Consider the following 11,765-nt stretch of genomic DNA (forward strand, 5'->3'; position numbering starts at 1 on the left):
GATTTCTTCTTTAGCTATTAAAGCTAAAAACTTCCTCTGGTTGTAGCCTCGTTGGATCATAGAAGAAGGATGCCCATATGGAAGGAGGGCAAGTTAAGGCGCAAAATACCAGGTGCGTATCTGAAGGTCCAATTAAACTGCTTCATTACTGAAAGTATTTATATTCCTTGCAGACAGCTGGGAAAATTGCAGACTGCAGGAACCATGTACATTACTCAGGTGACTCTGAGGACACAGATAAACCTCCAAGTGGCCTCAATGACCCTCAGAAAGGATGCAAACGACCAGCTGTCTGCAAGGAATAGAAATCCTTCCGTTCCTCACTATCCAGTCAGAGCTGAAAAAGCTTCTTGGAGGAGAAGCAAAACGTCTTCAAAAGAAAAACCAGAAAGTCCGGTTGCCTTTTTAAAAAAAGCACCTTTGGGTCCTGGAGGACTGAGAATCTCTACGGACTTTTTAGCTATCCAATTTGGGATGAACTCCCTTGGAATGGTGGGGGAGTAGGAATGGATTTCCAGAGGGAAAAATTGTAGACTACAGGAACCATTGACACTACTCAGATGACCCTGAAGACACAGATAAACCTCCTAGAGGCCTCAACAACTCTCTAAAAGGATGCAAATGACCAGCTGTCTGCAAGGAATAGAAATCTTTCCATTCCAGTCAGAGCTGAAGAAGCTTCTTGGATGAGAAGCAAAACGTCTCCAAAAGAAAAGAAAGAACAAGAAAGTCCAGTTGCCTCCTGCAAAAAGCACCTTTGAATGTAGTATTCTTCTTAAGGAGACAAACCATGAAAAAAGTCATGGTTACAATCATTGTGTGTGCAGCCATGCAGACTTATGCACAGGCATGCATCCTTGCAGATGAGAAGATAACAAAAAATATGAATGGTCCACAGCTGTGGAAAAGGAAATCGATCCTAGATTGTCACTGGAACCAGAGCTGCCCACATCGTAGCCACAAAAGCTTGACAGTTCTCATTGTGTAGGTTATATAAGGTAGCCTTTGCCTAAATTTGCACATTGTATTTTTTAAAAAACCTGCCTTTATTCGGACTCCAGTCTACATCTCAATGGCTTTTTTTCTTTCTTCCTTCCTTTAAGGAGCCAATATGGCAAGGTAAATAATTAACTGGGAAGATTCTTTTACTGGAACGTAATAATATTAACAACATATCTTGAGCAACTTTCTGTTCTTGAGGCATGGTAGAAAGGATAAGGGTTATTGCCTTGAGTCTACAGGTGTGGCAAACATATGCTGAAACTACACCTATGGTACAAGAATAGCGCTTGAAAGAACCCATCTCTGCTTAATCCAGGAGAGAATGAGAAGCTGTCTCTGGCAATTGACCAGAATCATCGATGATACCCACCAGCCAATTTAATATAATTTAACAAAAGTTAGGAGCAGAGTTGGGAGGCACCTTGGAGGTCTTCTAGTCCAACCCCTTGCTCAAGGAGGAGACCCTATGCCATTTCAGACAAATGGCTGTCCAATCTCCTCTTAAAAATCTCCCATGAGGGAGGACTCACAAGATTAGTATACATTTAAAGTGCCAATAAAGTTATATTCTGTTCTATTCTGTTCAATTCTATTCTTATACTTATTTTTTTCTTTTCTTATTCTATTCCATTCCATTCCTATTCCTATTTATATTCTACTTCTATTCTTATTTTTTCTTTTTCTATTCTGTTCTGTTCTACTCTACTCTACTCTATTCCTTTCATTTCCATTTCTATTTCTATTCTTATAATTTTTCTTTTTCTTTTCCTATTCTATTCCATTCATTCGTATTTCTATTTCTATTCTATTTCTAGTCTTATTCTTATTTTTCTTTTTCTGTTCTGTTCTATTCTATTCCTTTCATTTCCATCTTTTCTATTCATATTCTTATTCTTATTTTTTTCTATTTTGTTCTACTCTACTCTTCTCCACTCCACTCTATTCTATTCCTTTCATTTCCATTTCCATTTCTATTCTTATAATTATTATTTTTCTTTTCCTATTCTATTCTATTCCATTCCATTCATATTTCTATTTCTATTCTTATTTTTTCTTATTTTTTGTGATGTTCTACTCTACTCCACTCTACTCCACTCCACTCTTTCTATTCCTTTCATTTCCATTTCCATTTCTATTCTTATAATTATTATTTTTCTTTTCCTATTCTATTCCATTCCATTTGTATTTGTATTTCTATTCTATTTCTATTCTTATACTTATTTTTTCTTTTTCTGTTCTATTCTATTCCATTCCAGCTGTTCCACTGGTTGATTGTTCTTACTTTCAGGAAATTTCTCCTTAGTTCTTCCAAACATAATGATTGCCCAATAATTCATGACAATAGGGATAGTTGCATGCACACGTAACATGCAAACTGCTGCGACACCAGGCCTTTTTTTTTAGACTACAGGTAGTCCTCAAGTGATGACCACAGTTTAGCCCAACATTTCTGTTGCTAAGTAAGATAGTTGTTAAGTAAATTTTGCCCTATTTTACAAGGTTTCTTGCCAATGTTTTTAAGGGAATCACCATAGTTGAGAAGTTAGTAACCCGGTCGTTAAGTGAATCTGGCTTCCCCATTGGCTTTGCTTGTCAGAAGATCGCAAAAGGAGATCAAATGAATCTTCACATGAACTACAACTGTCATAAATGTGAGTCAGTTGCCAAGCATCTGATTATGGGGATGCTGCAAATATCACAACTGCTTCTTTCTGGAGAGTTAATGCTATTTAAGATGGTGCTTTATTTAAAAAGGGTTAAGAAATAATAACAGTAAAACGAATAAATGAACAACCCTTTATTCAAATAAGATATTACAGCTGGAGGGCACTTGGTCCTGTCCATTATTACACATGGTACAGTTGTTTTAACTCTTTGTCCTTAATTTTTCTTGAAAGAGAACGAGAAAGAGAGAGGGGGAGAGAGAGAGGGAGGGAGGGAGAGAAAGGGAGAGAAAGAGAGGGAGAGAGGAGAGAAAGAGAGAGGGGGAGAGAGGAAGAGAAAGAGAGAAGGGGAGAGAGGAGGGAGGGACAGAGGGAGGGAGGGAGAGAAGAGAGAGAGGAGAGAAAGAGAGGAGGAGAGGGAGAGAGAGGGAGGGAGAGGGAGAGAGAAGAGAGAGAGATGGGGAGAGAGGGAGAGAAATAGAGGGGGAGAAGTAGAGGGGGAGAGAAAGAGGGAGAGAAAGAGAGAGAGAGAGGGAGAGAAAAAGAGAGAGGGAGGGAGAAAGAGAGAGAGGGAGGAAGGGAGAGGGAGAGGGAGAGAAAGAAAGAGAGAGGACAGAGGTTGAAATGAGAAAGGTTGGAGGAAGAGACAGGGAAACGCATGAGAGTTACAAATGAAAGACAAAGCTAGGAATGAGGCTAGTAAAATTCCCATTCAAAACTTGAGTTGAAACAGATTAATATATGTGATACTTTTTGGGTGGACTCCAGAGTGTATATAAAACTGGTTCTTGTTTTATTATCATGTATTATAAACCCCGTCTTCAGATTCGGCATTGAACTTTATACAACCAGGCAATGTCCTTTGGGATTCTCACCATTCCTCTGGGAGCGTGATGCAACCCCTCATGAGGAAAACACGCTCCAAAATAAGTCAAGCACAGCACGGCTTCCATGAGGTAAATCAGAATTAAACCACTTCTGGGCCAGAAGGCAGTCCTGAACAACCCTTTATTCAAATAAGATATTACAGCTGGAGGGCACTTGGTCCTGTCCATCATTACACATGGTACAGTTGTTTTAACTCTTTGTCCTTAATTTTTCTTGAAAGAGAGCAAGAAAGAGAGAGGGGGAGAGAGAGAGGGTGGGAGGGAGAGAAAGGGAGAGAAAGAGAGAGAGAGAGGAGAGAAAGAGATGGGAAGAGAGGGAGAGAAATAGAGAGAGGGGAGAAGGGAGAGGGGAGAGAAAGAGGAAGAGAAAGAGGGGAGAGAGAGGGGGGGAAAAGAGGGAGGGAGGGAGAAAGATGGAGGAAGGGAGAGGGAGAGAAAGAAAGAGAGAGGACAGAGGTTGAAATGAGAAAGGCATGAGAGTTACAAACGAAAGACAAAGCTAGGAATGAGGCTAGGAAAATTCCCATTCAAAACTTGAGTTTAAACAGATTGATATATGTGATACTTTTTGGGTGGACTCCAGAGTGTATATAAAACTGGTTGTTGTTTTATTATCATGTATTATAAACCCCATCTTCAGATTAGGCATTGAACTTTATACAACCAGGCAATGTCCTTTGGGATTCTCACCATTCCTCTGGGAGCGTGATGCAACCCCTCAAGAGGAAAACACGCTCCAAAATAAGTCAAGCACAGCACGGCTTCCATGAGGTAAATCAGAGTTAAACCACTTCTGGGCCAGAAGGCAGTCCTCAGCGTACGACCACAGTTGAACCCAGCATTTCTGTTGCTAAGTGAGTCTCTTGTCGAGCGGGTTTTGCTCCATTTTGCGACCATTTTATGACCTGCCACCATTGTTAAGCACATCACTGCCATCGTTAAGTCAGGAGCACAGTTGTTAAGCGAATCTGGCCACCCCACCTTGGCTTTGCTTGTCAGACAATCGCAGGAATATGAATGTAAACATGACCCAAACCTGGTTCTAAGGAAGCAAACACCAGACAAAGGTAACAGCACAAACTTTTAATGTTTCTTTACGAATCCTGTTCCTTCCCGGTTAAAAGGCTGTTTCAAACTAATTGTCTCTGATAAGAACGAGCCTTGCCAAGGTTGTGCAAGGCTGCCAAGAACACAAGATTAAGTTGCCAAGAAATATTTCAAACACAAAGAGTCTCCAAACACAAACTAAGAGAGTCCGAGCGTCCACAAGGCTTGAGTGCAAAAATGTATCCCAACATGAATCCGGAATGTTGGAAGTGCAAAAAGAATAAAGGTACATTCTACCACATGTGGTGGTCCTGCCCAGAGACCCAAAAATATTGCTTAAAAATTAACAATGGCTGCAAGAGATTATTAATGAACCAACAGAACTAGAACCGGAATTATTTTTATTGGGGATATTCAAAAAGAAATACGGAAGAAATATAAAATATATAGTATTACATATTCTAACTGCAGCCAGAATTGCTTATGCCCAGTGCTGGAAACATACATGTATACCACCAGATGAAATGATCATTCAAAAAATAATGATTTGTGCTGAGATGGATAAATTAACTCTGATGTTACAAGAGAAAGAGGAGACCGAGTATTATAAGACTTGGGATAAATGGTATGACTGGATTGAGCAAAGATAGAAAAATGGGTGATGAAAAAATTAATGATAAGCAACATATATCCCAATGTTTACATTCACATAAATTGTATATATTTATAAATAATCCACAAATTAGTAGTATAAGATGAATGCCACAAACTGTTTAAGATATTTGTACTTTTTGTTTGTTTGTTTGTTTTATAAAGTTATAAAAGACTAATAAAGATTATTTAAAAAAACAAAGTTACAACAGTGCTGAAAAAAATGACTTACAACCATTTTTCACACTTACGACCGTTGCAAACACCCCCACGATCACGTGATTGAAATTCAGAAGCTTGGCCATTGGTTCATATGGGGAAGCCAGATTCACTTAACAACCGGGTTATAAATTTACCAACTGCAGTGATTCACTTAATAACAGAGGCCAAAAAATAGGTCGTAAAAAGGAGCAAAGCTCACTCACAAAGATCTCACTTAGCCACAGAAATTTTGGACTCCATTGTGGCCGTAAGTCGAAGACGTACCAGTATTACAGAGTTCAACAATAGTGTTAAAATTGCCAAAAAGGAGAAGAAAAGAGTTTGTGATTTCTTTTAAAGAGTCCGGACACCTAAATAGCTTGAAAAATCTGAGATTATTTTCAGTTAAAATGCTAAATGCTTCTTTGCATGCTAATGTAGACACAGTGGAAATTTTTTTCTACTCCTTAATGTTTGCTGTTACTTGGTGGGGACTTGTACTCAAAATTATCTATTCCTTCTTGCTCAATTGATTAGTGGTAAAATGGACAGATTCTACACATAGGACAATTTACGCTAATCTTCCCTATGTTTAGTAGCGGCGTGACGTCTACTTCCACAGCTCTGCCAGGCCGCTGGCTTAAGACACAACGCCGTGTTTAGGAAGGTTTATTTTTTCAACAACCCCCGTTCGCAAATAATCCAATCTCGTAATTTTGGGGGAACTCCGGCTGATAATGGCAACGGGCACCTTCGAATAACTGGAAATGACAATAGCGAAGTCTTGTGCGCTTTGCAAGACTGTATGTCGCAATCTGCATTCCGATCTGCTGGGGTAGAGTTAAATGATATTGACATAATTTCCGCAAAAGGATGACGCTGCATCCCAGCTTCTTTTCCTACGCCAAAAATCCAGGTCTTGGGCTACCCATTTGCAGAACTCAGCTGTAAAGGTTATAGGAAGCTCCTTCCCCGTTATTCAGGAATGCTGCTTATAAGGGCTGTGTGCTTTGTGCTCGAAGCCCCTCAAATATTGGGACTCTGCTTATCATATCAGCCCGGTTCTTCTTTTCATTACACTAGACATTCCCAATTATTGCAGCCGTTCTTCATAAATTTTAGCCTCTAGTCCCTTAATCCTTTTGGTTACTCTTCTCTGCACTCTTTCCAGAGTCTCAGCATCTTTTTTTTACATCGTGGCGACCAAAACTGGATGCACTATTCCACGTGTGGCCTTAACAAAGCCTTCTAAAGTGGTATTAACACTTCACGAGATCTTGATTCTATCCCTCTGTTAGTCTAGCCTAGGACTGCATTGACATTTTGGGGGTCCATATTTATCATATCTATCGCCCACTAGGACTCCAAGATCCCTCTTGCAGTTACTGCTGTTGAGCCGAGTTTCAGCTAGTCCAGGGGTCCCCAAACTTGGCAACTTTAAGACTTGTGGACTTCAACTCCCTGAGTATGCTGGCTGGAGAATTCTGGGAGTCTGAAAGTTGCCAAGTTTGGAGAGCTCTGACCTAGTCTGTGCCTGTATATTTGGTTTTTCTCACCTAAGGGTAAAATCTTACATTTTTCTACATCGAATTTCATTTTGTTAGGTTACCAACTTATATTTCATAAGTTGGAACATAGAATAACCGAGTTGGAAGGGACCTTGGAGGTCTTCTAGTCCAACCCCTTCTTGTAGTGGTTAGCTGGCAGCAGGTGTGCGGAGGGCTGAGGAGAGCGAGGACTCAGATGAGGGGCCAGGACCATTAGGGAGTGGGCTGCTGCCTTCAGAGATTGTGGGGGCTGGGAGCAGCGATGAGGAGGTTTCCGAGGAACCTGTGCCAAGTGCGTGTGTGCGCAGGGATGCTCGCAGGAAAGAGCAGCTGCTGCAGCATGAGCGACTCGGGAGTAAGGCTGCAAGGTAATGGCCCCTCCTTCAAGAGGATAAAAGCCAGCTGTGAAACGAAAGTTCTTTGCAGGAAGCAAAGACATTTTGAAACTCAGCCTCATGGACATTACAGTATCTTAAGTTGGCATTTGAAGGCTCCTGTGTTGTGAAATATTTCTTATCTGTTATTCTTGGCAGACTAGCAGAGTTTTGGTGAGGCTCGTGCTTATCAAAGTTAATTAGTTTGCAGCAGCCTTTTAACCGGGGATTCATAAGACTCATTAAAAGGTTTATGTTCCCTTTGGTTCGTGTTTGTTTTATTGGAAAAGGGTTTGGGTCAGAACACCTGTTGAGCAGGAGACTCTATGCCATTCTGGACAAATTGCTGTTCTGTCTCTTCTTAAAAAGCTCCATTGGCAGAAACTGAGAGCTAAGTTGACGGATGGAGGATGAAGTGAAGGCATTGTTTGGTCTTCTGGGCTTATTGATCTCGCCAGTGGAGAAATAATGATTAACGCTAATTGTCTGCTAAAATGTGTGGATTGGTTACCACTGCCCAGCCTCGGTGCCGCCCAGCCTCGGTGCCACTGGGACCTCTTCAGCTTTATTGTGTCAAATGAGAAAGGAATGTGGATGTCAGCAGGAAGAAATCAATCTGAAATCTGGAGAGAAGGTAATTGAAAAGACAAAGCCAATTTAGTTGTAGTTTCAGTGAGAGTCAAACAAGATGAAACAGCCAATCAATGCTAGCTTAGTTGCATTTACTTATAAGCTTGCTAAAAATATCTGCTAAAAATAGCAAAGGGCAAAGGGCTTTTAAAGGCTTCTCTCCCCTGCTAAATTTATGGTTAAATCAAAATAGCCCTTTATTATTAATGTGTGTATGTATGTATGTGTGTGTGTATTTTATATACATACATATATTCATATACATATACATTATACACATACACATACACACATATACATATACAGTATAAAATGTATATTTATATATAAAAGCAAAATACCATTCACGCATCATCACAAAATCCCCAGAACTGTAAAGCCTACAAACTTGAAATTTGGCACATATCTTCCTCTTGGCTTCAAGGTGCTCATTAAGAAAGGATTTTTCCAAATGACCATCAGAGCATTAGTATTTCCTATATTACGATTATTATTAACACGCTCTGATGCTACTCCTCCCCACCTGAAAAGAAATCTGTTCCAAAGGCCAAACACAAGCAGAGGAGGGGAGTTTCAGTTTCAGTTTCACAGGACCAAGCAGCTTTAGTACGGAACAGTTGAGCTAAGCCACATCCAGGATCCTTGCTGTCTCCTTCTTGCTCACACAGCAAATACTGTTTCAGTTTCCAAACAGCCCTCAACTCTCTCACATACGACAGGATGCTAGCCAGATGAATTTCAGATGGATGCTGGTAGGCAGAGGCAGAATATCCCGCCCCCACTATTTTCCTCCCCCAAAACTAAGCCCCACCACATAGTTTCGTAGTGAAGCACAGGTATCCAGCTAGTATTACATATTCTGATGATTACATAGTAAACTACTTTAGTAAAGCCACCAGGCCTTTGGAATTGTGGAAATTAATCAAGGAGAGAAGCAACCTAGAACTAAGGAGGAATTTGCTGACAGTTAGAACTACAGTGAAACAGTAGAGCAGCTTGCCTCTAGAATTTGTGAATGCTCCAACACTGGAAGTTTTTGAACAGACTGGAAAGCCATGTTTGTGAAATGGTGTAGGGTTTCCTACCTAAGCAAGGGGTTGGACTAGAAGACCTCCAAGGTCCCTTCCAACTCTGTTATTCTGTTCTGTTCTGTTCTAGTCTAGTCTATATTCTATTCCATTCCATTCCTATTCCCTATTCCCTATTCCCTATTCTAGTCTAGTCTAGTCCATTCCATTCCAGTCCGTTCTGTTCCATTCCGTTTCAGTCCATTCCATTCCATTCCATTCTATTCCGTTCTGTTCCGTTCCGTTCCATTCCATTCCATTCTGTTCCGTTCCAGTCCATTCCATTCCATTCTATTCCATTCCGGTCCATTCCGTTCCATTCTATTCCATTCCGGTCCATTCCATTCCATTCCATTCTATTCCATTCCATTCCGGTCCATTCCAGTCCAGTCCATTCCAGTCCAGTCCGTTCTATTCCAGTCCAATCCAGTCCAGTCTAGTCCAGTACAGTCCATTCCGGTTTGGTCCGGTCCGGTCCATTCCATTCCATTCCAGGCCAGGCCAGACCAGGCCATATATTCTGTTCTGTTCTGTTCTATTCTGTTCTGTGCTGTGCTGTGCTGTTCTAGTCTAGTCCAGTCCTCATCTTATGACCAGAATCAAGCACAAAATTTCTGTTGCTAAGTCAGACATTTGTTAAAGTGATTTCCCCCCCCTTTTATAATGTTTCTTGCCACAGACATTAAGCGAATCATTGCAGTTGTTCAATGAGTCATACATCTGTTAAGTGAATGTGGCTTCCCCATTGACTTTGCTTGTCAGAAGAAGGTTGCAAAAGAGGTTCCCATGACCCCAGGACCAGACGTGGGATTCCAAAATTTTAACGACTGGTTCTGTGGGCATGGCTAGGTGGGCGTGGCCATGTGACTGGGTGGGCATGGCTTCTTCTTCTTTTTGCAGCAAACCCCTCCCCCCCCCATTTTGTCTTCTGGGCCTCAGGGAAGCCTCCTAGGCGAAGCAGTAAGACAGCGAGGGGGGTCCTGGCACAGCTGATCATTGGAACAGCTGATCGTCAGAAGAATAAAACCTTAAGGAGTGACTGGGCGAGGGAGAATGCAGTCAGTGATGTCACGCATGCGCACGATGTCACACATGCACGATGAGTACTGACTGGGTGGGCAGAAAGGGTCAGGGTCAGCCATAGACACAATTTGCTGGTTCTCCGAACTGAATAGAATCATAACAACCGCTTCTATAGAACCGATCCAAACCGGTAGAATCCCACCCCTGCCTGGGACCATCATAAATATGAGACAATTTCTAAGCAGCTGAATTTTGATCACATGACCATGGGAATGCTGCAACGGTTGTGTGCAAAATGGTCAAGTCGCTTTTTTCAGTGCCCTTTGAATGGTCACTAAATGAACTGTTGTAAGTCAAGGACTACCTGAATGAGAATTTCTTCTTCTGGTACTTTCCGATACCAGAGAATAAGGGAAAGCACTACAAATTCTTATTCTTGTAGCATTTAGGTGGCACTTCGTGTGCATCTCAGGCAAAGTTCAGACTTTTTGCTTTTTATCTTTGAGATATCGTATCGCTCAAGGGTTCATATCTGTGGTGGAATGGATGATAAGTGTGGAATTGGATCAGCCTCTGTCCCTCCTTGGCAGGGCAGGCTGTAAAACAGATTCACCCAGGATCAACTCATAAAAAAATAGCTGAAAATGGTGTATAGCCCAGGATTCCACCATAATAACAGGATCATAAAAATGGAAATGATCGGGTATGATTCAGACTCCGTCTGAATGGTAGGAAAGCAGCTTGAGTTAAAAATTGAACATTCCTTTAAAATATGTTAAATATAACTTGGGAAGTTTTCCTTCTTCTGAAAAGAAAACGTGGATTACAGGCAGTAATTTTTCTTTTTAAAATGGATTTCATCACTCGGAAACCTGACATCTCAAATTAGTTAATTGAGACACCAAATTCTGTCACTAAGTCAGACTTTTCTGAAGTGGCTTTTCACCCCATTTTACAATGTTTCTTGACCCGAAATGATGTGAATCATTGCAGTTGTTAAATTAGGGACATGGTTGTTAGGGTTGGGGTGTGGGAAGTGTTTGAGGAAGGAAGGAGCCTCCTTTGTTTTCTGGAAAGTAATATGCTTTTGGGCTTGTGTGATTCTGTTCTGGTAACTTTACAGTAAAGACGTGGTGGCACGGTGGCTTAATATGCTGAGCTTGTTGATAAGAAAAATCGGCAGTTTGGTGGCTCGAATCCCTAGCGCTGTGTTAACAGAGTGAGCTCCCATTATTTGGTCCAGCTTCTGCCAACCTAGCAGTTCGAAAGCACATAAAAAATGCATGTAGAAAAATAGGGACCCATTTGGTGGGAAGGTAACAGCGTTCTGTGCGCCTTCTGCATTTAGTCCTGCCAGCCATATGACCACGGAGACGTCTTCGGACAGTGCTGGCTCTTCTTCGACTTTGTAACGGAGATGAGCACCACCCCCTAGAGCCAGAAACGACTAGCACTTATGTGCAAGGGGAACCTTTACCTTTACTAAATCATAGTTTATCGTCAATAATCATGGTTCTGGTTTCTTGTCTGGACTATCTTGAAGGATTTTCCCTATGGGGAAAATCAGGACTTCTCTTCATCTGGCCAAATTCACCGTTGGAATTTGGCAACAGGTACAGCAAAATCTATGCCGAACTGGTTTTAAACTTGTTGAGAGTCTGAAGGAAAACAC

The sequence above is a fragment of the Pseudonaja textilis genome, chromosome 5 (genome assembly GCF_049901715.1).
Source record: "Pseudonaja textilis isolate UNSWEBS1 chromosome 5, rPseTex1.2, whole genome shotgun sequence".
Taxonomy (NCBI): Eukaryota; Metazoa; Chordata; class Lepidosauria; order Squamata; family Elapidae; genus Pseudonaja; species Pseudonaja textilis.